The following is a 27450-nucleotide window of genomic DNA, read 5'->3' as shown; positions in this document are numbered from 1 at the left end:
AAGGATGGAATCTCCGGGGGTTGGTGTGATGCCGAGAAGGACAGAGCAAGCCCTGGACACAATGGATTTTTCTGAGGGGAAGTGACTGGGTGGCCGGGCCAGGCCTGGATTCTCAGAGGATCACAGGATGTTGGCAATGCGGGTTTAACACTACAAGAGCTACCCCGGGCAGGAACAGAGTGGGTACCATCAAAGGGGGAAAGGCCCATCATGAGAGGCTGTCTGGCAGGCCGGATGTCCTCCACGAAATAAGTCTGGCACATTCTTGTGATGGCGAGTCACTAGAAAGAGTCTGCAGAGCTTACAGTGCTACTCAGTTTCCATCTCCTCGAGAGCTGAAGTACAGGATTAGCCCCAGGCTGGGGGAAGTGCAAGCCCCTTGCCCAACCCCATCCCTCATCCTCCCACCCCCCAGCAGCAAGGCTCTTCATCACGTGAGGAACAGCATGTGTGTGCACGCATGTGTGTGCCATCCAGGTGGGAATGGCCACTAGGTCCTCTGCCCTAACCTGCTTGTCTGCACATGTTCACCCTCTAGGAAAGGCAGACCCCTCCTTCCAGCTGCCCAGGGGTCAGCCTCCAGGTCTGTCCTGACTTCACCCCACATCTTATGCATCTCCAGCTCACCTTCAGAGCCCTGCTCTCTGCCCACTCCTGCTGATCCCTGCACCCCTGCCTTCCATTCTTTCTAATCTGGCTCCTGACACACCTTCTGGCATCCAGTGCAACTCCAAGGGTTCTCTCACTGCAGCCGTCGTGGTCTTTCTAAAGCACCATCTCATCACATCGCTCCCCAGCTCAAAACACTTTGATGGCAGCGTCCTGAGAAGTAAAGGCTGATGGCTCGTCACAGCTAAGAAAGCTTCTCATGGTCTGGCCCAGATAGACCTGCTCCATTCCTTTCATGCCTCCTCCTTCCAGCTTCGTTCAGCCTTCTCTATGTATCTAGGTTTTACAGACGTCTTTCCCTCTGTCCCTGTGCATTGTCTGCTTGGATGGAATTTTCTCCTGGCCTCTGAAAGGGAGGTCCCTCCTGGGGGCTCCTATAACACTCTGTGTGTGGTTGTCATCAATACTGTTCATGAAATAAAGATTTTACATATATCTAGAAGTATATTTGCTCATGACTATTTAAAGTGTAAGCTCCTGCATTAAAAAAAAAAAAAAAAAAAAGGATAAACTTTAATGAACAGTGTAGGAGTGCCCTGTTGGCTCTGGTGGTTAAGGCTCTGGCATCATCGACACTGTGGTACGGGTCCTTTCCCTGGCTTGGGAACCTCTACATGCCACGGGCACAGCCAAAAATAATAATAATAAAAGTTTAAAAATAAAAAAATAAACAGTGTAAATAATTTACAGCCTCAAATTCTTAAAATCTGGAAGTCACGCGCTACAATGAGTGCTGCCTTGTTTAACATACACAATGGAGGAAATACTTCTCTTTCACAGAGAAATTGAACATTTACTTAAAATCGATGTGATAAATTCTAATTCCCAGTGGGCACCTTTCTGAATGATGTTTAAATGTACACATACGCAGCATACTCTGCATTTTGAGTGTTCTGTTGACTCAGCTCAGCCACGCAGGTGTGTCTCATCAAGGCAGGTACACTTTACAGGAGAGCCATCTTTTTAAAACTGCATGCAAACTGAATTTCTGTGAATCAAAGATGATTTTAAACGTCCCAATTTAGCAAATTCTATGGTAATACCATGTTCAAAGGGAAGAATCACCTCCCAATGTAACTTTCTTGAATAATCCAGACTTTCATAATTGGATTTACTTATAGCAGAATTATAAAGTAATTAAATTGATTTTAGTCACAGCATAAAACCCAAAGAAAAAAACAGTAATAGAAGATAGGTACATACACACTGCCACCACCCTACATAATGCAAACACTGAGATGATTAAGCTGCCTTAAAAACCTCTCATGCATAATGAAGGAAGAAAAATAGGAGAGTTTAGTATATATATCCTTCTGAATCCAATTTTATCTACTATTTTTTTTTTTTTACTCTCAACTTACAACTACCAAGAACACACAAAGCATTGTATATGGGAGGCATTTTTTTTCCCCAGAGGCACAAAAATGAGTTTCTTGGAAGAATTATCTCAATTTTCTTAATAAATAAATACAAAACAGCTTCTTAGGCATACAAACATATATACGTACAATTGTATCATTACACTCTGTTTCAACAATTATAAGACGCTGTCAATTGTGAGATGCACCACAATGTCAGGTGCCACTGAGAAAGAAAAACTTCTGTCAACCACATTATGACACATAATAGATTGTAAGACATACTCTAATTTCAGAGACGTTAAAATGTAAGAAAATGTGCATTTTGAAATCAATGAAAGGCAGCAATAGACTCCTTTCTGCTTTACCTCCAACACTTGGAACAGTGCTTGGCAATGAGAAACACTAAAAATATTTCTCAAGAGAAGGAAAAAATATTTAAAACATAGTGAAATTAATAAATGTCTTGCATATAGGAAAATGACATAAATGATGAGCCCTGATCAAAGGTTTTAAAGAGTAGCAGTTGTTTTATATATCAAATTGTCTCTTCTTTTAAACTGCAGCTCAGGAAATGAGAATATTATAACTCTTTACACACTTGCATTAAATAGATAACACTTGGGGTTAAGATATGCAAATATAATCATCTATACATTTGATGAGATTATTCCCTTCTTTAACTAGGTTTAGTTTTTTTTTTTTTTTTTTTTTTTTTTTTTGCTTTTTAGGGCCATACCTGCAGCATATGGTACATCCCAGGCTAGGGGTCAAATTGGAGCTAAGCTGCCAGCCACAGCCACAGCAACATGGGATCTGAGCCGAATCTGAAACCTACACCACAGCACACAGCAACACCAGATCTTTAACCCACTGAGCAAGGCCAGGGATCAAACCCACATCCTCATGGATACCAGTAGGGTTTGTTACCACCGAGCCACAACGGGAACTCTTGTTTTTTAACTAGATTTTAAAATGAGGAGTTGGAGTTCCCACTGTAGCTCAGTGGGTTAAGAATCCAACTGCAGGAATTCCTGTTGTGGCTCAGTGGTTAACGTATCTGACTAGGAACCATGAGGGTGGTTCGATCCCTGGCCTCGCTCAATGGGTTAAGGATCCAGCATTGCCATGAGCCGTGGTGTAGGTTAAAGATGTGGCTCAAATCTGGCATTGCTGTGGCTCTGGAGAAGGCTGGCAGTTACAGCTCCGATCCGACCCCTAGCCTTGTAACCTCCATATACCACAGTTGTGGCCCTAGAAAAAGACAAAAATAAAAAAAAAAGAATCTAACTGCATTGGTTTGGGTCACTGTGGAAGTGCAGGTTAGATCCCTAGCCCAGCGCAGTGTGTTAAGGGATCTGACATCGCTGCAGCGTAGGTCACAGCTGCAGCTTGGATTCAATTCTTGGCCTGGGAACTTTCATGTGCCACAGATGCAGCCATTAAAAAAAAAAAGAAAGGTGTGCTATGTCACTCTGACAAAGTTTGCAATAGATTGTCCTCTGAGTTTTCCTTTAAGCTCATTACCTATATCAGATGCATCTCAAAGGTCTGGGGTATCTTATTGTGACCAAACATCCCTTAAATATTATCTGGAATCCCATCACTCTGAATGGGAACAGGCCCAATTTCACAACTGCTGACAACTTGCTGAGGCTGCCAATGACAAACCTTCTTCCTAAATAGGTTTCATGAACAGCTCTTCCTCTAGTTTATTTCTCTTCTGTTAGGGGACATCCTTAGAAGATATTCCCAGCAGAGAGAACTTTTATAAATGAAGACACACTTTTTTATGTGTTGCTTAAATGGGATAAGTTTTAATGAATCACTTTACGCATCTTCTTTATGAATTTTATCCTTCATCTGTAAACATCTTTTGTCTCCCCACTTATTTTTGCCTTCATGGGTTCACGAGTATGAAACCAGAAATTGGTAATGTCACCTCTGATAGTTTTGCCATGTGACAGTCCCCTGGGAAGGCAAGCTGTGGATTTCCCAAGCTTTGATCTTCATGTATAAAAATGCCAGGTCCACCGGATCTGAAATAATTCTGTGTCCTCTATGTTCAACACACAATGCAAAACAGTATCTCGATTCTGGAGAAGAATGAAGCAAGGTCATCGTGTTCTGTCTTCACCATAAAAGGCACATCTCCCAGTAAATGGCAGTCCCTTCATTTCTAAAGGTTGAGTAGGACAATACTGATAAAGGCATTCCACTCGGATAAATTTAGAGTACCGAGAAAAATTTCTATCCAAAAAATACACTCTGGCTTGAAGCCCTTTTCATTTGATTTTGAATTAATTTATTTAACATCCTTTTTTCTCACTCTCATGGGAGGCAAACACTAGTTAATACAGCTGTTTGGGGCCCTAAAATCTGAAATACTTTCATGCTCTAGAGTTCTAGAGTTTTCACTTACAAGAGGGCTTTTTTTTTATTGATACATTTTCGGTGCAAGCAGTATCAGTGGCAGTGGTCCCCTACCTTTTTCCATTGTTTTGTTTCTTCAACTATCCTTTGCCTTGGCCTCATTCCCCAGACTCCCCAGGCGTCCCACCTTCCCCCTTGGGGAGGGAAAGAAGGTCCCAAATGACCATGGCTGGTTCTACAAGACTGTATGGATCACTAACAATCACTAACATAATCTGTTTGGTCCTCTTTCCCAGGTACCTTTTAGGGTCTAGAATCACAGCCCTTCCCACACACCTGGTGCCTGCATCCCCCATGGCAGCCATGCTGGTCAGTGGCTCCAGAATGCCACCCCACCATCCTGCCTTTCCTCTCCTCCATTCTCCACTTTGCTGCTGCCAGCTACTTCCCTTTCCCTCCACACCTCGTGGCTTCCTCCTCTGGGCTATTGCTCTCCTACATTTGCTTCTCCCATTCTTTCTACCTCTTTGGTCTCCATGCTGGGACTGCCCATACCCCATGTGCCCCCATGGCCAGCACAGGAGGGATGGAACTCTGCTGCTTACAATTCTGTGGGACATCGGACAGTGACATGCCATCCAGAAGGCTCTGCTGCTCCTCCTCCCTGCTGGCACCCACATCTCCATGGAGTTGCCCTTAAGGTGCTTATTCAAGCTCCTGCCAGTTCTAACTGCTAGTTTGGGAAAAAGCTTCTGCTGAAACTGACATCACAACCCCTTGGTCTTGGTAACCTTCCACACACAAGGGCAAGGACAGTCCTCAGCACATCGGCCTCCCATTTTTGGACAAGACACTTCCTACCTGCCCCTCCGCCTGCCCTCCACCACATCAGACATGAAAACCCTCTATCAGTTACTGCTTCTTCTCTTACCATCCCAGCTGCTACCTACTGTAAAGTGCCAAGGAGGACTGGCCCCAGTGAGATATTCCCTTTGCTCTTGTGTGTTTACTCCCAGCTTCAGACCCGTGAGGAGAGGGGCTTCATATACTTCGCTGCATTGATCCCAACAAGCAATATAAGGTTTTTGCTTCCATTTCATCTTTTAAAAACTGTGACGGATATTCATGAGTTTAATTTAACTGTCTACTTACTACCAGCCGTGCTTGTTAAGGGCTGTAATAAACCAACAGAAAAATTAAGCACTCCACTTCCTCACATCCTTAGTAATAGATTATTATAAGAGTTCCGTCATTATGGATTCAGTTGGTTCTCGTACCAGTGGCATAGATCCTAATGACTCCATTTGGTATTCCTACAGACGTAATCATGTATCATGCCTTCCACTGCCATCAGAGAATCAGCCCTATTCACTTTTTTCCCCCCAATTCCCTGTGTTTGATAAATAAGCTGATAATCTTTGTGGGGCACAATAAAAAAATATTAAAACCAGGCCTGACTAATGTGTGTTTGGAGACCTAAGAAGAAACTTTTTAGAGTCCCAGCACCAAAACACTCCAACTGCTTCCCGACTATTCCATCCAGTTAATTTTTAGGCATACTTACACTTCTGATGCCATTCCAAACAACATGAAGATAAAACTCTCTAAACTGTACCCCAAGCCTTTAACTGTGTTCTTCTATCACGTCAGAGATTCATGTGAATAGCCTAGGAACTCCACAGTGTCACTTTTACTAACCCCATGTTATAGATGAGGAACTAAAGCAAAGATGGAGGAAGAAACACGCTTGGCCGGCACAGGACTAGGACACGGTAGAGCTGGGCTTCAGACCTTCGCTCTGTAGCTACCAAGTGGGTGCTTTTGGGACCTACCGGCAGCCCCCAATGCAATCCTAACCATCTACCTAGGATGGCCAGGTGCATATGTCAATATGACTAGGCTACAGGCTCCAGTTTCCCAATCAAACACTAACCTAGGTGTGAGGATCTTTTCTAGATGCTGTTAACATCCACCATCAGGAGACTTATGGAAAGGATATTATCCTGGGTAACCTCGGTGGGCCTGATGCAATCAGTTGAAAGGCCTTAGGAGCAGAACTGAGGTTTCTCTGAAGAAGAAATTCCACCAATCCCACCTGCCCAAGAGTTCCCAGCCTGCTCTTCCCAACGGCCTGTACCACCGATTTTGTACTTGCCTAGCCATTCTCCAAAATCGCATAAGCCAACTCTTTTCAATAAATCCATCTATTTGTCTCTCCATCCACCCATCTATCTACCATATGTGCATATATATATATATCCACCTATCTCTTTCCATTTCTAATCCTCTCCTGGAACCCCTGACTGGTACACCATGTAAGAACTGTACTGATCACTAAAGCACTATCACCTGCCAACACTGTGCTAGCAATGAAAAGCAAGTCACTGCTATGTGTCAGGCAAATATTTGATGGACCATATTCTTGCAAATCGACCTCTTCCAACCCCTTAATGGCAAGCAATTTAATTCTATTTCTCCTTTCATAATTTAGGGCTCCTTTTTCCTTAATGGAGGTATATCCTTGAAGTATACCCTACTCATATACTTGAAGTCACTCACGCATGTATCATGTCATTGATCAAAAGATGTCAAAATTATGTAGAATCCGTGTAAGCTGCCTAACCCTAGCCCAATTCTATTGCACTGTGTACAATTTCACCATCCTACATAATTAACAAGTTCATGCAAAACTCAGTCATTCCATGTGCAAGATTAAAGTGAAGTATTTCTAGTATTACCAAAATATTATTCCTCAGACACTAGTTTAGAAAAGCCTATTCTTCTCTTCAGGTTAAATAACCCACATTCCATTAATGCTTCTCCGTGAATCACACACCCAGTCTGGCAATTACTTCACCCGCTTGCCTGTGCAGCGTTTATTGTTTACTCTTTCTCAGCCAAAGGAGCACACCTTGGATTCAGTCTTCTCATAAGAGATTCTGAATTGCTGGGGGGATGCTGTTCCTAACGGGAGACAAAGTTACCAATCACCTCAGTTGGGTTCACTAAGTCCATCCCTATCCCACTGCAGTCCCCCCATTCATTCTCCTGTTTCTAAGCAGAGCACCTTGGTGCTTTACATGCCATCTGGAGTCAAACGACCAAAGGCTGGGCTCATGGCCACGTGATGCTTACAGCTTACCTATCTGCCTACCTGACATTTGTTTCTTTTATGTGGCCCATGCTTGCCCATCTCCCACAAGAACTTTGAATCTGTGTTGGTTACCGTACCTCCTGCCTGCTGCTCTAAAACCACTAAGAAGCCATCTCTGTGCCACTGGCCTTAACTTTCAACCCTTCACTCAGGTCACTGATTAAAAGATGTTTAAAAAATTATGTTTTCGGAGTTCCCGTCGTGGCGCAGTGGTTAACGAATCCGACTAGGAACCATGAGGTTGCGGGTTCGGTCCCTGCCCTTGCTCAGTGGGTTAACGATCTGGCGTTGCCGTGAGCTGTGGTGTAGGTTGCAGACGCGGCTCGGATCCCACGTTGCTGTGGCTCTGGCGTAGGCCAGTGGCTACAGCTCCGATTTGACCCCTAGCCTGGGAATTTCCATATGCCGCGGGAGCGGCCCAAGAAATAGCAACAACAACAACAACAAAAAAGACAAAAAAAAAAAAAAAAAAAAAAGACAAAAAAAATTATGTTTTCATATATGGCAGCAATCTATTCAATCCAAGATGAACTATGGAATGTAAAATGGGCTGATGTGGATGCAAGGAACAGAACCACAATGCGAGGTTCTGGCACAGAGGCTACATGCTAAGTATCAATAGCATTAAAATGATGGTTCAAGAGAAAAGCACTAATGCTGGACTTGGGAATAAACATACTTCAGTTCAGGCAGTGATAGAAAACTATCTTCTCATTATTTATTGACTAAGTATTGTTAGTTAACAATTTTATTGTTCATTTGTTGTCTTTCCCGAGCATATTTTTAAAAACTGTACTTGATTAATAATTTAAAATACTGTATTATGTAGGAGCATTTGGAGACTGTATTACAGCATTAAAGAGCAATCCAGAGAGAGAAGAGGTAAAATTGCAGGGTACTTATCCCTCAGTACCTCCGTACTCTATTTTAGCACTGTGATCACTATATGCACAAAGGGAGGCAACAAAAGCATCGAGAGGAAAATTTACAGTTATTGCCAGGCTGATAGAAACAATTTTGTCTTCTATATGACTGTCTATGAGGATATATAGGAATAATGTCTCTTGGACCACAATATGAGGAACGTCTCTGCCCCTCCTAAGTGACTACGTTTATATTTACATGACCCTTGAAGCCCCACAAGTTTCTCTTTTTACTTTGGCTGCTAGGAATCTCAGGTTCAATGGACAGGCTATTTTTACTTACTAATAATCGTATGAATTTTGGTAAGTTCCTCATGTCCTTTTCTGAATGAGAGACCTATGGGCAGCATTGTGGTTTGGGAGATTAAGCTAAAAATGATCACTTCAGGGAGTTCCTGTTGTGGCTCAGGGGAAACAAATCTAACTAATAACCATGAGGACACAGGTTCGATCCTTGGCCTGGCCCATTGGGTTAAGGATCTGGTGTTGACATGAACTGTGGTATAGGTCACAGACATGGCTTGGATCTGGCTTTGCTGTGGCTGTGGTGTAAGCCAGCAGCTGGAGCTCCAATTCGAACCCTAGCCTGGGACCCTCCATATACCCTGAGTGTAGCCCTTAAAAGACAAAAAAAAAAGATCACTTCAGGAGCCCTGACTGGCTTTGCTATCTGGCTGGACAAATCACTTAATTAGAGCTAACATCACATATTTCTCCAAATAATGAATTAAAGAATTCCATCATTTTGTCCTCTTTATTCAAGGCTACTCTGATGACTGATGAAGTTTAACTGAAAAAAATCTTTTTATTTTTTCGTTTTAGGGCCATACCTGAGGCATATGGAGGTTCCCGGGCTAGGGGTCAAATCAGAGCTGCAGCTACCAGCCTACACCACAGCCACAGCAGCACAGGATCCAAGCCCCATCTGTGACCTACACCACAGCTCACAGCAACCGTGGATCCTTAATCCACTGAGTGAGGCCAGGGATCAAACCTGCATCCTTACTGACACTATGTCAGGTTCTTAACCCACTGAGCCACAGCAGGATTTCCTTACCTAAAAAAATCTTACAAGGATGCTTTTACATAAATGTTAAGGAAGGTATAAAGGGCTTTTGATTTGTGGGGCAGCGTGTATGAGTCAGAGTGCTGGGCTGTGGGCTTCCTGGAGTGACGTGCATTAGTCCATTTAGTCTCCCTGCTGTCTGACACGTGGTCTTTGTCAGGGGATTGTCCTGTACTGCAGGATCTGGGACATCAAGGCCAACACACCCTAATCTCTTTCAAACACTGAGCTTTTATTTCTATGTTACTTTTCATAAGACTGAGAATGTACCAAGGCTTAGTACAAAAAGATTTTTTTTTAAGAAGAAAAGAATTACTCTCTAAAACTCAGCAGAAACTAGAAATTACAGATTAGCTGCCTCGATAGATCAAACTGCTGTTGAACTAAACGTTTATGCCCATTTAAAGATTTGCACATTTTACGTTCACTCAGACGGGCAGGACAAAGGATGCGGGTCTGGCAGCTACAGAAAATTCCAAGTAGAAAGGTGGAGTCAAGATTCATATCAAAATTTACTCATCAACACTTAAACTGCATGTACAAAAAGACTGTAAATGAGGTATTATGTCTTATTGTGAGATGTCTCTTTAAAAAAATAAGCGGTTCTACGCAGCAGCCACTGCTCTCATCCACCCAGAAGGACGCTGAGTGGTACCCAAATGGGGTGAACTGAGTTATGGCAGCCAGGGGGCTGGAAGCCAGGGGACCTGTATCCCTGGGGATTAGGTACCACGAAGACAAAACCCAACACCTGGGCCAGGCAGTGAAGAATGCTGTGTCCTCAGGGCTGGGATGTGAAATTCCAAGAAACCCTGGGTATTTAGAAAGCAATTAAACTTTTTTTTTTTTTTTTTGTCTTTTTAGGGCCACACTCATACGGCAAGTGGAGGTTCCCAGGGTAGGGACTGAATCGGAGCTATAGCTATTGGCCTATGCCACAGCCACAGCAATGCCAGATCCGAGATGCATCTGCAGCCTACACCACAGCTCACGGCAATGCCCAATCCTTAAGCCACTGAGTGAGGCCAGGGATCAAACCTGCATCCTCATGGATCCCAGTCAGATTTGTTTCCGCTGAACCATGACAGGAACTCTGCAATTAAACATTTTGAAAGCTCCTGGAGTTCCCTTCGTGGTGCAGTGGAAACGAATCTGACTGGGATCCATGAGGACGCAGGTTTGATCCCTGGCCTAGCTCAGTAGCTTAAGCATCCAGTGTTGCTGTGAGCTGTGGTGTAGGCTGCAGATGCAGCTCGGATCTGGCGTTGCTGTGGCTGTGGCATAGGCCAGCAGCTAAGCTCCGATTAGACCCCTGGCCTGGGAACCTCCATATGCAGTGGATTCAGCCCTTAAAAAAAAGAAAAAAAAAAAATTGAAAGCTCTGAATGGTAAAGGTTCACTTCTCTGTTGATTCATCAGGACTGTCCTGTTGAGATGCCAGAATGTACAAGTGCAAAATAATGACTGGCAAAGGAAAGTGCCCAAGCGAAAGAGAGGAACAGAATTCACCTGCAGCAAAGATCCAGAGCCTCAGACACAGTCTTCTGTGGCATGTGGCAATAACTCAGACATCAGTGGGCTAATAGCCTGTGCTTTTAGCACCAAGGAGGGCAAGGCTACATTCATATTCCTGAAGAGTCAGTCCTGATTTCTCCAAGTGATGAGACTAGAACAGGAAGGCTACCCTATTTGTTACTGTAAGAACCTAGCATTATGAGAGGCTTAGGGCAAAAACCTGCTGTGACCCATGGGAAAATATCTGCCCAGGAAACGATCAATAGTTTTATACTATATTTAGCTAAAGTTTTACGCCTGATGACAAACACAGTCCATAAATGTCACTTGGCAATTTGCATTGGCAAAAATTATTAGCCAAAAGTCACACATGGGGCATACATGCTTCCAGCCACCATATAACTGATTACACCATGTCTTCATATTTATAACGATGCTGTATGTCCCCATTAGACCCAATATATTATTTCTCTGCACCACTTATTATGAAGATTGTTTTTTTGTTTTGTTTTGTTTTGTTTTTTGCTTTTAGGGCCGTACCTGCAGCATATGGAAGTTCCCAGGTCAGGAGTCAAATTGGAGCTACAGCTGCCGGCCTATAACCACAGCCACAGCAACACAGGATCCCAGCTGTGTCTGTGACCTACACCACAGCTCAAGGCAATACCAGATCCCCAAGCCACTGGGCAAGGCCAGGGATCTTACCTGAATCCTCATGGATCCTAGTCAGATTCATTTCTGCTGCACTACAACGGGAACTCCCTGAAGATTTTTCTTCATTAAGGTACTTCCCAATCACACAGAGCTTTCAAAAGGTCATATTTTTAACCTGAATAAATACAGTTGTATTTATCACCAAATAATCCCTTCAAAATTAGAAATCACTGGGGTATTAAAGAGATCTAAGGCTAAACAGTCATTCAGGAAACGTAAACTTAATGAAGGGCAACCTCTCACCAGGTCCTATATCCCCCAAAATAACACAGGGCAACAAAGTCTTAGCATTTTGTTTCTGTATTAAGGACTGATTTATGCTCTGTCAAAATGTACATCCACAAGCAAAATAAATTACTGTAGTTATTCTAAGCCACCAAGTTATGAGGTGTTTTGGTTATGTAGCAATAGCTAACACAAACACTCCCTGTAAGAAGAACATGGGGGTGCATGCGAGGGGCTGTCCTCCTCGTGGAGACAAACACTCAGTGGCATCAAAACAGGGAAGGGAAAGGACAGCCTTCGCCTGTGCTCCTAACACCTCCCCATCCCCCAAGTCCACACCTCATCGTAGTCTGGACACTCTGGCCCTGAATATGTTCTAATAAACACTGGGGCAAAACCAATTTCACCTCACTTGTTCTGTTCAGAAAGGTGAAGAGAGAAGACGAGCTGAAATACCTGAGTGACAAGGACAGTGTCTTATCCTACTCGTGTGCTCACTATGCAGTAGGAACTTTATATACATACTCATATTAAACAAATATTGGGAGTTCCTATTGTGGCGCAGAGGAAACAAATCAGTCAGATTTATTGAGATACACTGTTAAAAACAGATTTACATGGAGTTCCTGTCGTGGCTCAGTGGTTAATGAATCTGACTAGGAACCATGAGGTTTCGGGTTCGATCCCTGGCCTTACTCAGTGGGTTAAGGATCTGGCGTTGCTGTGAGCTGTGGTGTAGGGTGCAGATGTGGCTCGGATCTAGCTGTGGCTGTGGCATAGGCTGGCAGCTACAGCTCCAATTAGACCACTAGCCTGGGAATTTCCACATGCCTCGGATGCCGCCCTAAAAGGACAAAAAGACAAAAAAAAAAAAAAAAAATTGAACTCTTGGGAGTATTTTTTTTCTCACTGTTGCATGTGTTAACTGTGAATCTGTGTGTGTGTGCGTGTTCTAATGTTAAACAAATAAGTAACTATATTGGGGACAATAACAAGTTGTCTCCCTGTCAGAAAAGGGAGTTTATAAACACAGAAAGAGAAGAGACTAGAATGACCCCTGTGGAACTGGCCTGGAATTAGAGGCATCAGTGTGAACCCTAATTTCTGTTGAATAATTACGTAGAGAAAGGCAGAGAAATAAAATGTATGGATGAATGACAGGTGTAAGGTAGACACTAAAGTAGTTACAGATGTACATATGTATTTATATATATTTAAAATATGGTTTATATTTTAGGATAGAGAGAGAGACAGAGAGAGATTGTCTAGCAGCAATTGGAGATAGTCCAATGAAAGGACCTACTAGCAATGAGCACACACAATGCTCAGATCTTGGTTTCTAAAAACCATTTCTGAAATAAATGTAACCAGGGCTCCCTGGAGAAATGGCTGATTCCAGCTCTGGGGTTGCGGAGTTACAAACTAACCCTAGAACATTTTGTTGTATCAGAAAAAGAAATAATGAGGAACAATGGGGATATGTCAGATGGGAACAAGCCAGCTTGAGGGGAATCACACTGACCAAATTTAGAGTAATATAAGCACTGAAGAATGTGGATATTCACCTACGAACCATTCAATAAGCTAAAACCCCATGAATCCATATTGATTAAATAAAGTATAACAGGAAGGCCAACTAATAAATGTAGAGGTGATAATGTAATTAGAAAAGCACCGTTTGGCAGCACCACTATAATAACCGGTTCAGACAAGAATCATCAGTGGACAGTAAAACTAGTGAGTGAAAGCTTGATGAGAAATAAGATACTGACCTAGTCTCAAAAACACTTATTGATCATACGTATTAATAATTTCAGTGGAGAAACTTAAGAGATACCACCTTAACCAAGTGATGATGCTCATGCCGTCAGTAACGAAAGAGACTGATGTTGTGGGCCTTTGGCTGTGGTGTTTTAAGAAGGAACAGCAGCCCTCCAGGGTGGCATTCCCACCAAAAATACAAAACCTGCATCTAATCATTAGAGAACATTAAACAAACCTAAATGGAGGAATAGTCTATAAAAATCTGGCCTCTGGTCCTCAAAAGATGAAAAGGCCATGAAAGACAAAGAAAGCCCGAGGAATTGATCCCTATTAAAGGAAACTAAAGAGAGATGTCAATTAAATGCAGTGCTTTTTTTTTTTTCCTTGTCTTTTCAGGGGCTGCATCTGTTTCATATGGAAGTTCCCAGGCTAGGGGTCAAATTGGAGCTGCAGCTGCCAGCCTTCACCACAGCCACAGCAATGCTAGATCCGAGCCATGTCTGGGACCTACACCACAGCTCATGACAACACCAGATCCTTAACCCACTAAGCGAGGCCAGGGATGGAACCTGCAAACTCAAGGTTCCTAGTCAGATTCATTTCTGCTACATCATAAAGGGAACTACTTTTTTCATTTATTTATTTATTTGTTTTGTCTTACACACTGAAGTATTTAGGAATAAAAAAGCATCAAGTCTGCAACTTATTCTCAAATAGTTCAGAAAAAATTATATAAACATATGCTAATATTATATTATAAATACATACAGGAGGCAGAGTGAGGAGAAAGGAAGGGCAGAGGGGAAGGGTGGGGAGAGTGAAGAAAATTTAACGTGGTAAAGTATTAAAGTTGGGAAATCTGAGTGGAAGGTATAAGAGGTTCTTTGACTCTTCACGCAACTTTTACAGATGAAATTATTTCAAAGGAATGTTTTCAAATCATATAGATATGGAAAGATTCAAAATATTCTCTCAATAATGGAACAGATTAATTAAAACGTCAGGTGAAAATGGCTAGGTGGCAATGTCATGGACAGTTCAGTATCATTTCTGCCATTTAAAATTATGGGAAATTATTTCAAATTGCATGCTTAAATATGGGAAATATTACCATAAGTTATATGACGAAATTCTTCAATTGTTTAACACGGGGTCCCACATTTTCACCCATGAATTAGGTAGCCCCATCAATTGTTGTAATATTTTCATAAAAATAACCAAAATAAATTAGTTATTTCTGGATAGGAATATATCCGGGTGTTTATTAAATTATTCTATGTATTTTCAGTATGCCAAAATGTTTTGTCAAGTTAACAAGGATCTTTTCTTAGGTTTATCTTAAGATGCTAATATAGCCTGTGGTGATAAAACTAGAAAAAAAAAGCAGCAATAACAACCAATATTCACCATTTTAAAGTTTTTTTAAGTTTGTTAAATTTATTTTGCTATAATTTACATTTAAGGAAAAATATAATTTCATGATAAATCCCTAGAGTTTCTCTTCCAACCAAATCACTACCCCAACTTTCCTATAAATAAGCTCTCAAACCACCATTCATAAGACAATCCGGTTACCTTGGTGCTTTGCATATTTCACATCTATCATAGGCTAAAGTGTGTAGTTTGGTTAATAGCACAACTCCATGAATTCATGTCTTATCACAGGAGTAGAACTATTAACAGCTCCATGCATTCAATTCCCTCCACATACACACAGCAATTTAATAGCCAGCCTTTTCTGTTTTCCCTGCTCACTCTGCCTGCAGCTTTCCTTTTGTCTTTTGCATTCTTCCTTGCTTTTCTTATTGTTGGATGTCTTTGCTACTCAGGATTTAGCTTAATTTAATTCTCACCTTACACTTTCCCCTGGTTTCACTTCTCCACCGTCTCCTTCTGCTCTGTATTTGCAGCTGTTCCTGACCTCATCACCAAACTAGGTATCTCTCTTTTTTACAACAGCATTTGAACTACCCTGAACTAGAGTTTACTTTAAAAGAAGAAGTCTTGGCTCAGGATGCTCTTCCCTCATCTGGATCCTCTGCAAGGACCTCTCTGCTGAAACATCGCCTCTTCAAAACTTTTCTTTAGCCACACCTACAATCCCTCCCCTCCTTCCAAGGCCATCACTCCATCCCCTCCCTCCATTATTTTTATCACATCACTCACGACTCTGGATATTCTCTCATTTATTTGTGTAGTTACGCATATTACACTCTCCTTCATTAGATAGAACCTAAGCCCTGGGAGGTTAAGAGGCTCTATATTCCTTGTCCCCTGCTCTAAGCCTGGCACTTAAAACAGGACTTAGCACACAGCAAGCATCTAATGTCTATTGGAGAAATAAACTTAGATTGATAGGCAGAGAAAAAGAGAGAAGGATTTGCAGAGACAGAGAAGGGAAGTGCAAAAATGTCCATGCTTTTGGAACAAGGTCAGAGCAAGATTTTTCCAAGAGCCTGAAGGATGCCAGGAGAATACAAGCACAGGCTTGGAGGAAGCTGGTGGCACCTGGGTCCCTGGAAACCCCACTATCCCATCATGCCTTAGGGAACATGCCCTCGCCATGCCCTCTCACAGAATTAGGAGCTAAGATTCAGGTGCAGCAACTTCCCTGGCCATCAATTCCAGGCATCTCAAGTCTGCACTTCAGGGGGAGACTGTGAGAGAACCCCATCCCTGTAAGGCCACAGGGCAAGGATACCTGCACAGGAGAGTGCCTGATCCTTAAAGCCAGGGATTCCCTGCCTGAAGATCACACATGCCAGAGATCTTTGGAACATTTGCACTTCTGAGCCTCTCTACTCTGTTCATGCGGCTCCCAGTTTCTTAGACCCCCACCCTCCAAGATGTGGCAGGAGCTCACTTATCTTCATAAACCCAAGCTCTCTCCTGGAGCCCACTCTATGGGCAGGGTCTGCTGGGAACTGGGTGAGCCATGACCTGGCAGCTGAGAGTTTAACAGAGGGACTCCTGCCTGGGCCACTGTAAGGGGTCGGGAACCACAGGCTGCAGGTTACTGAGCCCAGAAGCTGCTGACAGGGTGAGGTTGGGGGGGCTGGGAGGGGGATGGCACCTCCTGCTCCCCCCTCCCCATTGGCTGAGCTCAACCAGGAGCCAGAGGGCAGCAGAGCCTTAAAGCCTGAAGAGGTTCTTACAAAGGGGGTTCCTTGGCAGTAGGTTGCGGGTAGGGAGTGAGCATGGATCTGGGAGAAGCAAACGGAAGTACCTGGGAATCCGCTCCCTGCTGTACGCACACTCACAACAAGGAGCACAGAGCGACATCCTCTCCTCTCAGGTTCCGCTCTGTGTCCTGTGCGCCAGCCTTGTCTCTCTCAGCCAGACACTAAGCTCTTCAGGGGAAGGGCCCCTGTATGATTTTTCCTGCATTCCCTACAGAGCTTGCCATCTAGTCACATAGCCTATCATACAATCACAATAATTCAGTGATTATAGGACAGATTACTAAATAGGCCATCTGATTTTTGATATTAAAAATAACCCAGAAGTATCAGAATTTACAATACTCAATTAGATTTCTAGCCATGAGTATCTATCTCACTAAGAGTAGCCAGAATCCTGTACCAATGAATATAGATTTCTACACAGAATACAATGTAATCTAGTAAAGAAAGTGAATGATGAAAGTAGCTTGCTATCTGACAAGGAGACCACATGATCGGTTCCCCGAAAATCACACACAAAAAAAAATCTTTTGGGTATTTACTACTTGGCCAGTCCATGAAAATATCATAGAAATTAAAAACTCTGGGAAGAGGGAAAAAATCCTAACAAATTCTCACAGAACTGAGTAGTGATATGCTAGTGAACAATTGATTATGATACAAAAAAGGGTGAAAGAAAAAGAACACAGCTCTTCTCTTTCAGGGTACTTTTCAAAAGGGAATAAGTAATTGACTGTTCCTTCAACCAAGCAATTCTCCCCTATCATTTGAAAAATATATTCTGGGTGCAGTTACAAAATAAGATATAGAGTCTTGTTATTGTTGTTGTTTTTCCTGGCTCACCCTTTGTGTTGCTGGGCATCACTTGATGATAAATAAGTAATTCACAAGTTATAGAGCAGCAGCATCTTGCTTAGAGAACAGGAGGAAAAGACAACCAAATGAAGTCTTAAATATCCTGGGAGTATCTGGGCCATTTAAAATAATGTGAAGTAACCAAGACCACTACTACATCCCACTTCATGTTCTTAAAAACCTACTCATGAACAGCTGAAGCTGAACCAATTCTTAGTACTTTAGACATCCTGGGGGTCAGAACTACTGACCAAGTCACCACAGGCAGTGTTCCCCTCCTGCCTGCCACAAAGATGGCACCACTAGCAGAAAAGAATCAGTGCTTGTAATAGTAAATGCTCTGATCTTGAATTCATTAACATCTTTGGGTTGTAGCATTCATTCATTCTGAAAACAAATATTTATGGGGTGAGATGAAGAGACACAACCCAAATAACAATGGCCACAGGAAGTGCCAACCTAAAGGAAACCTTACTGAAGGGATGTGTCACTGCAGTGTGAAGGTAAGTCCAAGTACTGCTTGAGCCAAAACCTAACAGAAGCAGCCTCCAAGGCTTTAGATACATTTCAATCTTGTCTTCAAAAGGTTATTATGAAAAAGAGCAGTGGCAACAAAATTCAGTTGAAAAGTTTCATATGAAGACTTAGCTTGGGATGTCTTAGTCCCTTCTTTGTCATACCCCAAACCACTTCCGCACAAAATTGCTATATCTCCATATGGTTCCATAGAAACTAGGCACTTTTCATCTGGGGGCATGAAAAGCCCTGGTTATCATGCTCCGAACAGCAGGAAGTATTATTAAGTCTAATCATTACTGCTAGTGCTTTATAGTATACCTTAGGTTATTGCCTGATTTTTATGAATATAGACAATAATCATTAACTCTTAGCGGCAGTATAGAATCATTTCCCCCCACTGTTAATGTTCTCCCTCATAAAGGACATGGATGAAAAACCTTTGGGGCACCTAATTCTTTTATGGATGATCCATGAGCATAAAGCTATGACTGTTTATCTCTTAAGTGTAATTACCGTATTTCTCACATCAATGCCCACGGTTGAACATCAATTAAAACTAGATGTCCAATTTTCATGTTTCAAATCAGTTTAATTGTGTGAAGAAAATCCATGTTGTATGCCCTCTGGTATGTATCTTTCAGGAGGAATTACTTTGCCAATTCTAGAAAGGGTTGTGGAATACGAGGTGGTTCCTTCTATGAAATAATCCAATCCTGTGGGCAGCTGCCATCAAGACCAGAGCTGCCATACTTGTTCAGAGTATTTTAGGTCTAATAGGTAAATTTTGCTCATATTTAGAAAACTGGTATTAAGTTCAACTTACCTATAGTATTTTTTATACAAAATCATTCCCATGTAAAAAGCTTCATAGTAATTAGTTGCTTTTTTCTCCTGATTAATTAGTAATTCACTTAAGGAAAAGGTTAAAGTCAATACAGTTTCCCAATTTAAACCTGAAGTAAGTGGAAGACAGAAAACACTAACATTAAGAGGAAATAATGAAATGGAAAACTGACAAAGAGAATCAGCAAAGCCAGAAGTTGGCTCTTAAACAAGACTGATAAAACAACCATCTATCAAAACAGATCAAGATGAAAGAAAAAAAATAGAGAAAACAGAAATTATAAATATTAAGAATAAAATAGTGACCATAACTACAAAGTGTACAAAAATTAAAAAGTATAATTAAGGGATGTTATAAACAACTTTATGACAATAAATTTGACAATGTGGATGAAAAAGACAAATTCCTTTAAAGATACAAGTTACCAAAACTGACACAAAAAGAAATAGAGAATCTAAATAATATTGTATGTGTTAAAGAAATTGCATCTGCAATTAAACAGAAGAAAACTTCCTGGAAGAAAACTCTAAGACTAGATGTCTCCATTGTTAAATACTTTCAAAAATTAATAAAAAAAGATAATACCTATCATACACAATCTTTTAGAAAATAAGGCAGAAAATATTTCAAGTATAGGACAGTACAATCACTTTGGAAATCTCTTAAAGTTTCTTCAGCAATAAAATGTAATCTATTCTATGATCCAACAATTCCATTCCTAGGTATTTATGCAAAAGGAGTCACACCACATACCTACAAAAAGCCCTGAACTACAATGTCCATGGCTGCTTTATTCATAATAACCCATGTCTAAGAACAGCTTGCATGTCTATCCAGGGACCAACCTACTATTATATATTCATACAGTGGACTTTTCATGAGCATGAAAAAAAATAAAGCTACTCATATAGGCAGCAATGTAGATGAATCTCAAAAACATTATGCAGAGGAAAAAGAAACCAGAAATAAAAAGTACACACTGCATGATCCCATTTCTACAAAAGTCTAGTGTGGGTAGAGTCAACCATGATGATAGAAAGTCAAACCAGGAATCAAGGGTTGCTTCTGGGGGCCAGGGAATAGACCGGAAGGAGGACGGGGAAGCCCCATAAGGCTTTGGTTTACCCTTATATACACATGATAAATGAACATTTCACTACTTGCAAACTATGTGTCAATTAAGAGAAAGGCAACACAGCTCCTTAGCATTAAGAACCATTTTAAGTTCTCACGTTAACATGTTTTCTCCCGTTATGACTAGATGCCTTCCCAGCTCTAGGGCTGAAATAAGCCTTTTTCATGGTTCTCATCCTTTGGCCACTTCTCATGGAATGAGTTTTGTTTTGTTTTAATAATGTTTTTTGCCCAGCCATCTGGAGCTTCCAGCGAGGGCCCTGCCACATGTCGCTGAAATGGTTCTCCACTGTTGCTCCGTTTGTGCACGGCCCATGCATTCCCAACACACCCATCCCAAGCATAGACCTCGTACATGTTTCACATTTTACAAACTCTGAAAAAGAACAGAGAGCTCCCTCTCCAAGCCCCTACCTTTGGAAGAGTTTTAAACCACCATGCCAAGTACAAACCCTTTCTTACCCCACTGGGAAGCATGGCAGTGACTTGACCCCATTCTAGACACAGGAACATAGGGGAAATCTGAAGACAAGACAGAACTGGATTTCTATTCAGCTTGAGCCTCTAGAATCTTCTCATGGTTGCCTTTCTTCAGACCAAATGCCACATTGCTCGAAGTAAAATGGCTCCTGAGGGAGATACTGGATTGTGTGCACAAAGTATAGATAATGACTTTGGTCTGAACTATATTTGCGATGTTTATCAGAGTTTAGATTGTCAGTTTTTAGATAAAAGCTCTCAATACTGAATAGCATATGGAATAGCTGCAAAGAAATATGCTTTGGGCTTAAGAATCAGCAAGTGTTTTATTTCACATCATACTCAAGCATTCTCTAGAGCTACAAATTACAAGTTCTATAATTTAGGAGCCGATTTGTATTTCTGCAAAAGGAAATTAAAGATGTCTAGTGTCTTCTGAATTCGAGCTGAGTGGAAAGCAAGGTCCTACAAATTTTTTCCAAAGAGATAAAGCACAAAGTGACAACAGTTGTTCAATGGTATAAAGCTTATCTATGATGCTCACTGCGTACATCATTTGAATCAGATTTTTTTTCTGGCCACGCCTACAGCATGCAGAAGTTCCCAAGCCAGGGATAGAACCCGAGTCACAGTGGTGACAGTGCCAAATCCTCAACTGCTAGGCCATCAAGGAACTCCTTGAATCAGATATTTTGGAAAGACTTATTCCATAGGTATTCTGCAATACAAATTCAATTTGGCTTTAGGAAAAAAAAATATTCCCAAAATAGAAAACTTCTGCATCTTTGGTTTCTGAAATTTATATAAGAAAAAAAAAAAAGCAAAAGAAGATGGTCTGATCTATCCCAGTATGCATTTATTGTGCTGAACATATTAAATGCGTTTGTTTCTGTTCTACAGTCACAACACAGAATACATTTCTAATGGTGCAATTCTTACTATTACAATTAAACCAAGGTCATGAATAAAGTTATACCATTATAAAGGGCAGGAAAAGCCCACATTAAGAAACCTCTCCGGGAGCTCCTGTTGTGGCTCTGCAGGTTAAGGACATGATGCTGTCCCTGTAAGGATGCATGTTCGATCCCTGGCCTTGCTCAGTGGGTTAAGGATCTGGCGTTGCTGTGAGCTGTGGTGTAGGTCACAGATGTGGCTCAGATCTGGTATTGCTGTGGCTGTGGCGTAGGCCTGCAGCTGCAGCTCTGATTCAATACCTAACCTGGGATGTTCTACATGCTGCAGGTGTAGCCAAAGAAAAGAAGGAGAAAGAAAGGAAAAGGGGAAGAAAGGGAGGGAGGAAGGAGGGAGCCTCTCTGCTTTCTGACTATGGAATAGGCAGGAGAGAATCAGAGCAGGTGGCTTAGCTCAGTTTACAGGGAGGGAGCTGATCTATGGACTGGCCTACTAGAGAGGATTCTCCAGAGAAGACACAGCTCTTCAACTCAACCGCTCCTCGCAGTTTGTTGTAACCCTCCCCCCATGAGCTTCTAGGCTCTGTCCTTCCTCCAGCAGGGACCACTGTGTGTCCTACATTATACTGTGAATTAAGGGGATTTCTTGGGGGATTGAGACATGGCCCTTGCCTCAGGAGGTTCTTTAGGAAAGAACATGAAGGCATGTTATGTGCACACACGCACACATGCACACCCCCCAATGCAGTCCCTCCCTCCTCGGCCAGCACAAACCTCACACAGCCCTCTAGGCTCTGCTTGCTTGTCACCTCCTATGAGTTGCTTTCCTAGAGCCCCAAAGAAGCTGACCTTCCTGCTGACCTCAGAGCCTGCATCCCTGTCACAGCTCACCGGGGATGCCACGACCAAGAGAGTACATCTAAGGTGCATGTGCTACACCCGCTCAGCCTCTGTCTGCTCCTCGTGGAACTCTACCCGAGGTACTCCTGCAGTCAGGGCTCACTAAACAAGGGCTGAATTCCTGAACTTTTTGTGTTAAGTCTCATCCATGTAAGACGATGATCCTTATCAGGAAGGTTCCCACCCCAGCTCCTGTCACATTACATACACAGCCACACTTCACCTCTGCTTATCGCTAGAAATTCAACATTGATCCAGCAAAATTAGCAGCATTATGAAGATACTCAATCACACGCTACATTTCAGATTTAGAAACTATTAAGATGACACATAAAACCCGAATGCCTTTTCATCAACTTAATTTTCCCATCCCACACTCCAGAAGGGAATTTCTAGTTTAGAACTACAACATCAAATGCAAATGACTAAGGATTTTATTACCATCATTGTTATTATTACTATGGGATTTTTTTTTTTCCTTTTGCTCCCACTGACTCATTAAAATTTACTTTGGGCTTTGGCACAGATGACCAGTCTCTATTTTTCCAAGCACGAGAAGGATATTTTCTTATGAAATATGCTTATTATTATAGATGCATGCAAGCCCTTCCATGGAATAATTCTCATTGCCATGGAAATTTTTGGAATTTACGTGTCTCTTGCTTTTGATCTCCCTGAGGTCAAGAACCACATGTTAAGGTCAAAGTTGTGTTCTCAGCAGATGGCACAGCGTCTGGCACATAGTAGGTAGTCATCAAAGTTTGTGGAATGGATACCCTGCAATTAGCCTCGGGCAGATGAAAAGATGACTCAAAACTAAAGAGCGAGCATGCTCAGGTCTCAGCCATCTACTTCCTCTGATCTTTCTTTCTGGGCTTCCCCAAAGGTGCAGGCCCAGCCATCGCGGAGGCTGTCCTGGTGGATGGAGCAGTTCAGAGATCAAGTCAGAGGTGGGCAGGTGGAGGGTACACACAGAACAGAACTGCAGACCTAGGCCCTGACATCAGCTCAGCACCCAAAGACACTCGGTAGGTGTTCAGTTCAGTGACGATATCGTTCTAGGACCCACCCGCTGAGTTTCCATTCCCAGGAAGTCAATTACCATCAGGGACTCGGCCAGGGTCTCACGACAGCGACAGCGGATCAGGAGCTGGCAATGCTGGTGGGTAAGCTGAAATTCCTTTTATGCTAGAGGCAACTGTGCGGTCTTTGCAGACCTTTGATTAACATCTGCAAAGGCTACTCAGAGGAAAACGAAGTCATCATTCACACAATTTGGTAACATTTACAGAGCCGCAGTTCCGTAAAAACGAGTAATTCACACCCCTTTGTCCCCATGGGGCTTTCCACTGTGGGGTCACAGTCGTTAACACAGACCACTAGGTACAACCCCAGAGTTCGAATTTCTATGCCTCGAAAAGGAATGGAGAGAGGTCGGGGGCATGAAGGGGGAAGAGCAAACACAGGGGTGCAAGAGCCCACCAGTCACTGAAACATCCACTGATGCCATGAGCCACTTCTCTAGTGAGCATGCACACCCAGTGCATCTGGTGTAAGGATGGAACCTCCTGGTCCACATTCAGGTGCAAGTTCTTTATGCTTCTCATTTCCTCACACTGAGTTGGGGTCTCCAAATGAGAAAACTCTTGAGTCGAAATGAGCTGGGAGAAATCAAGCCCCAGTGCCTCTCTAGAACTCTAAACCTTCAAAATACAAAATGTCCTAATCAGAGAACCATGAACGTACACTGAGGTCCCACAGCGCATGTGGGAGGCTATTTCATGCTTCAGGGTCCATCAGGCTATTGTAGGACAGATGTACTAATATGGGAAAGGAAATTCAAGTTTCAAGCTAAGTAACTTCATAAAAAACTCAAAAATCGCAGCAAAATAGCATTCTGTACTTTTTTTTTTTTTTTTTTTTTTTTTTTTGCCGAGCCCACGACATGCAGAAGTTCCTGGACCAGGATCATATCTGAGGCACATGAATGACAACACCAGATCCTTAACCCACTGAGCCACCAAGGAACTCCCTATATATCATCTTAATATGCATGACATGAAGCCAGGGATCCTGCCTTAAACACAAGTTTCCTAAAGCTCTGTGTCCACACAGGTATTTGCAAGGGATATTTACAGGCCATCTTCATAAGACGTTCTCACCTAATTATATTTACAAAGTTTGAACAAGCTGGGCTTGGTCAGTGTCAGGTGGTTCTTGAAAGCCGCTACTGATAAAAGAACTTTGCTTCAAATGCTCAGTAATTGTATCTGCATAAACTAAGTAAGGCCACTCTTTTTATCCTATCACTTCAGATAAATAAGGCCAGACTTACGCATTCTTTAATAGGAAATGTAGAAAGAAGCCAGAAAACAAGACAGTTTCTTATGCAAGCCCTGGGGATTTGCTGGGTAAATAACCCTGCTGTGCCCTGTGACAACCCAAACTCAACTCACTGCAACAAAGACTCTGACCATCCCAGCACAGAGGGATGGGAGTAAATTTAGCTGGGAGTAAATTCAGACCAAGGCTCTTCGAGGTACAGTAACCTTTGACTATAAAAACTCTGATCACAGAGTTCCCTTCATGGCTCAGCGGTTAACGAACCCAACTAGGATCCATGAGGATTCAGGCTCAATCCCTGGCCTCGCTCAGTGGGTTAAACATCCAGCGTTGCCGTGAGCTGTGGTGCAGGTCGCAGACACAGCTTGGATCTGGTGTTGCTGTGGCTATGGCCAGCGGCTACAGCTCTGATTAGATACCCAGCCTGGAAACCTTCATATGCCGCAGGTGTGGCCCTAAAAAATAGCAAAAAAAAAAAGCCTCAACAAACAAAAACCCCAACTCTAATCACAAAACACCTGGCAGAGCAGTGTGCTATGTACAAATCATACAAATCATATAAACGCTGCAGAAGCCAAATCCTCATGGCTTGGATTAAATGCTGTATATTAAAACCACCTTTTAAAAAAGTACAAAATATATTTTAGATCATTTGGGCTTTGATTTAAGAAATGGCATGGGCAAATAGAAGTGAAAACTCTTCTAAGTATGAGAAAACTCATTTATGTTACATAATCAAAATTAATTAAGTCCATGGACCAACTCAGTTCAAGAAGAAAGTATACAGTTCTTCATTTGATCATTAAGTCTGACTGCCTCCCTCCTTTTATATAACTTTGTTAACTTTACGATGACTTCAGTTATTTTTTTTAAAAAACAATGAATCTAGTTTCTTGTCCCCTGGGACTTATATTAATCATCTGAAAACCTTTTTACTCAAAGCAAACCTTTTCACATAAAAAAATGCCCTTTTAGAAGGAAGCATTCTGTTACGTCACATTGCTCTGCCTTCATTTGATTTAGTCTCAAGTTCATAGTGCAATAAAATAAAAAGCAATCCAAAACTTTTAAAATAAATATGTTTTGAGTGTTACATTTTACAACTAAAATAGCTTGAAAATAATATTTCTAAACAACTGAAGAGGCTGGAATGCCAACAAATATCTGAGAATGAGTGTCACTTGAAATTCAAGCCTGGCATGTTCAGTGAAGAGGAACCAGAGGTAAATGCACTATCATACCTTTAGAACTTATATTTTTTTAAACAAACATATGACTTCTTTATGTTTCAAATTCAGGAAAAGCAGAAAATCCTTAGATATTTACACAGAATATCTGCAGGATTATGCCTCCACTGCCACAGAGCTGCACACCGGCTTCTCTCTAAACTTAAAAGGAAACTGACTCTGGGCAAAGACAGTGTCCATCACACAGATGAGGTCGACGGAATGGGTTCAGTTTATCCCAACCCTGTTACCAAGAAAGGATGTACGAATGGTTCACATCTGAAGAGTGAAACTAATATCATTCTTTTCCAAGGACTGCAATCTGTTAACAAGACCCACAAGCAGAGCTGAACAGGCAGGGCCATGCAGTGGCCTCAGTAATGTTGGTTCAAAGTTCAAGGTGAAACTGAGCTTGCACTGCCAGCTGTGTCTTCAATATGGCCCTGCATGCAGGTTCCTGGCCTCAGGGTCCAGATGGAGTCCTGACCCCAGCCATGGATACCATGTGTCACCTGAATGTGCCAAGAGCTCCTTTTGAGAATGGAGAAGAAAATTCCACAACAGGTGCACTGGGCCCTTCCCCCTCCCTCCTTCAATCCTTTTGTCTTTCTTTCCCCCTCTCTGCTTCTTTCTCCCTTTTTCCTTTAACTCCCACACTCTGGGATAAACCAGGCTTCTGAGGAAAGGCGATCTGTGACTGGGCTTCCAAAGTTGATTAATACTTGTACCTGCTATGCAGATCCAGGGTGAGAAGAACACTAGCCTAAAGGCTTCTATGTTTCTTTAAAGCACCAGCCATTTAATGGGCTGTGTTTCCCACCAGGAAGTTAGCTTCAAAACACGAGCTCCAATGTATGTATTTTCCAGTCCATGGTTCTTAAGGATACGTTCCATGTCTAGGAGGCTTTCGTGAGACCTGAGAAGTGCTTGGCTGTAACTGCTCTCATAGCACATCTGGGTGTGATTTAGTAACTTGCCTACATTTCTGCATACTACAGTTACAACCAGCAAGAGTTTAAGCTCTGGAATTGAAATTCAGATAAAAGTCACTGAAGGAGTCTGCTTTTCTTTTTCTTTTTTTTTTTTAACTTCACAATCTTGTAAATGCTTCCTAGTTTTAAGATACTGAATAAGCATGGACTCTCAAGACCCTAGGATCGTTTTGCTTTATAACGAATCCACGAAATGATGACATAAATACAGTGGTGTCCTCCCATCACATTCATTACCTGTGGTTAGTTTATGCTCTGAGTGTGATGGGTCAGGTCCTAAGGGTCCCCACTCACTGAACAGTT

The 27450-nt window shown here is 42.1% G+C and overlaps 1 protein-coding gene and 1 long non-coding RNA gene across 19 annotated transcripts in view; both read right to left on the bottom strand.

The window, feature by feature from the left end:
* The window catches only part of AFF3 (ALF transcription elongation factor 3), a 594300-nt gene that overhangs the window by 351747 nt on the left and 215103 nt on the right, over window positions 1-27450 (bottom strand). The gene's annotated exons all lie outside the window — the stretch shown is intronic.
* On the bottom strand, window positions 4527-10259 carry LOC146404683 (uncharacterized). The gene is made up of 2 exons (XR_014841440.1): window positions 9432-10259; window positions 4527-8973 (listed from the first exon to the last, which is right to left on the bottom strand). It is a non-coding gene; the product is annotated as an uncharacterized LOC146404683 (long non-coding RNA).

This window comes from Sus scrofa, chromosome 3 (genome assembly GCF_054392235.1).
Source record: "Sus scrofa isolate SSC_HxYL_T2T_F1_AM1 chromosome 3, Sscrofa_HxYL_maternal_Yorkshire_Landrace_v2.0, whole genome shotgun sequence".
Lineage (NCBI taxonomy): Eukaryota > Metazoa > Chordata > Mammalia > Artiodactyla > Suidae > Sus > Sus scrofa.
The sequence above is the reverse complement of the archived record's forward strand: the minus strand, read 5'-3'. Positions and strand labels throughout refer to the sequence as shown.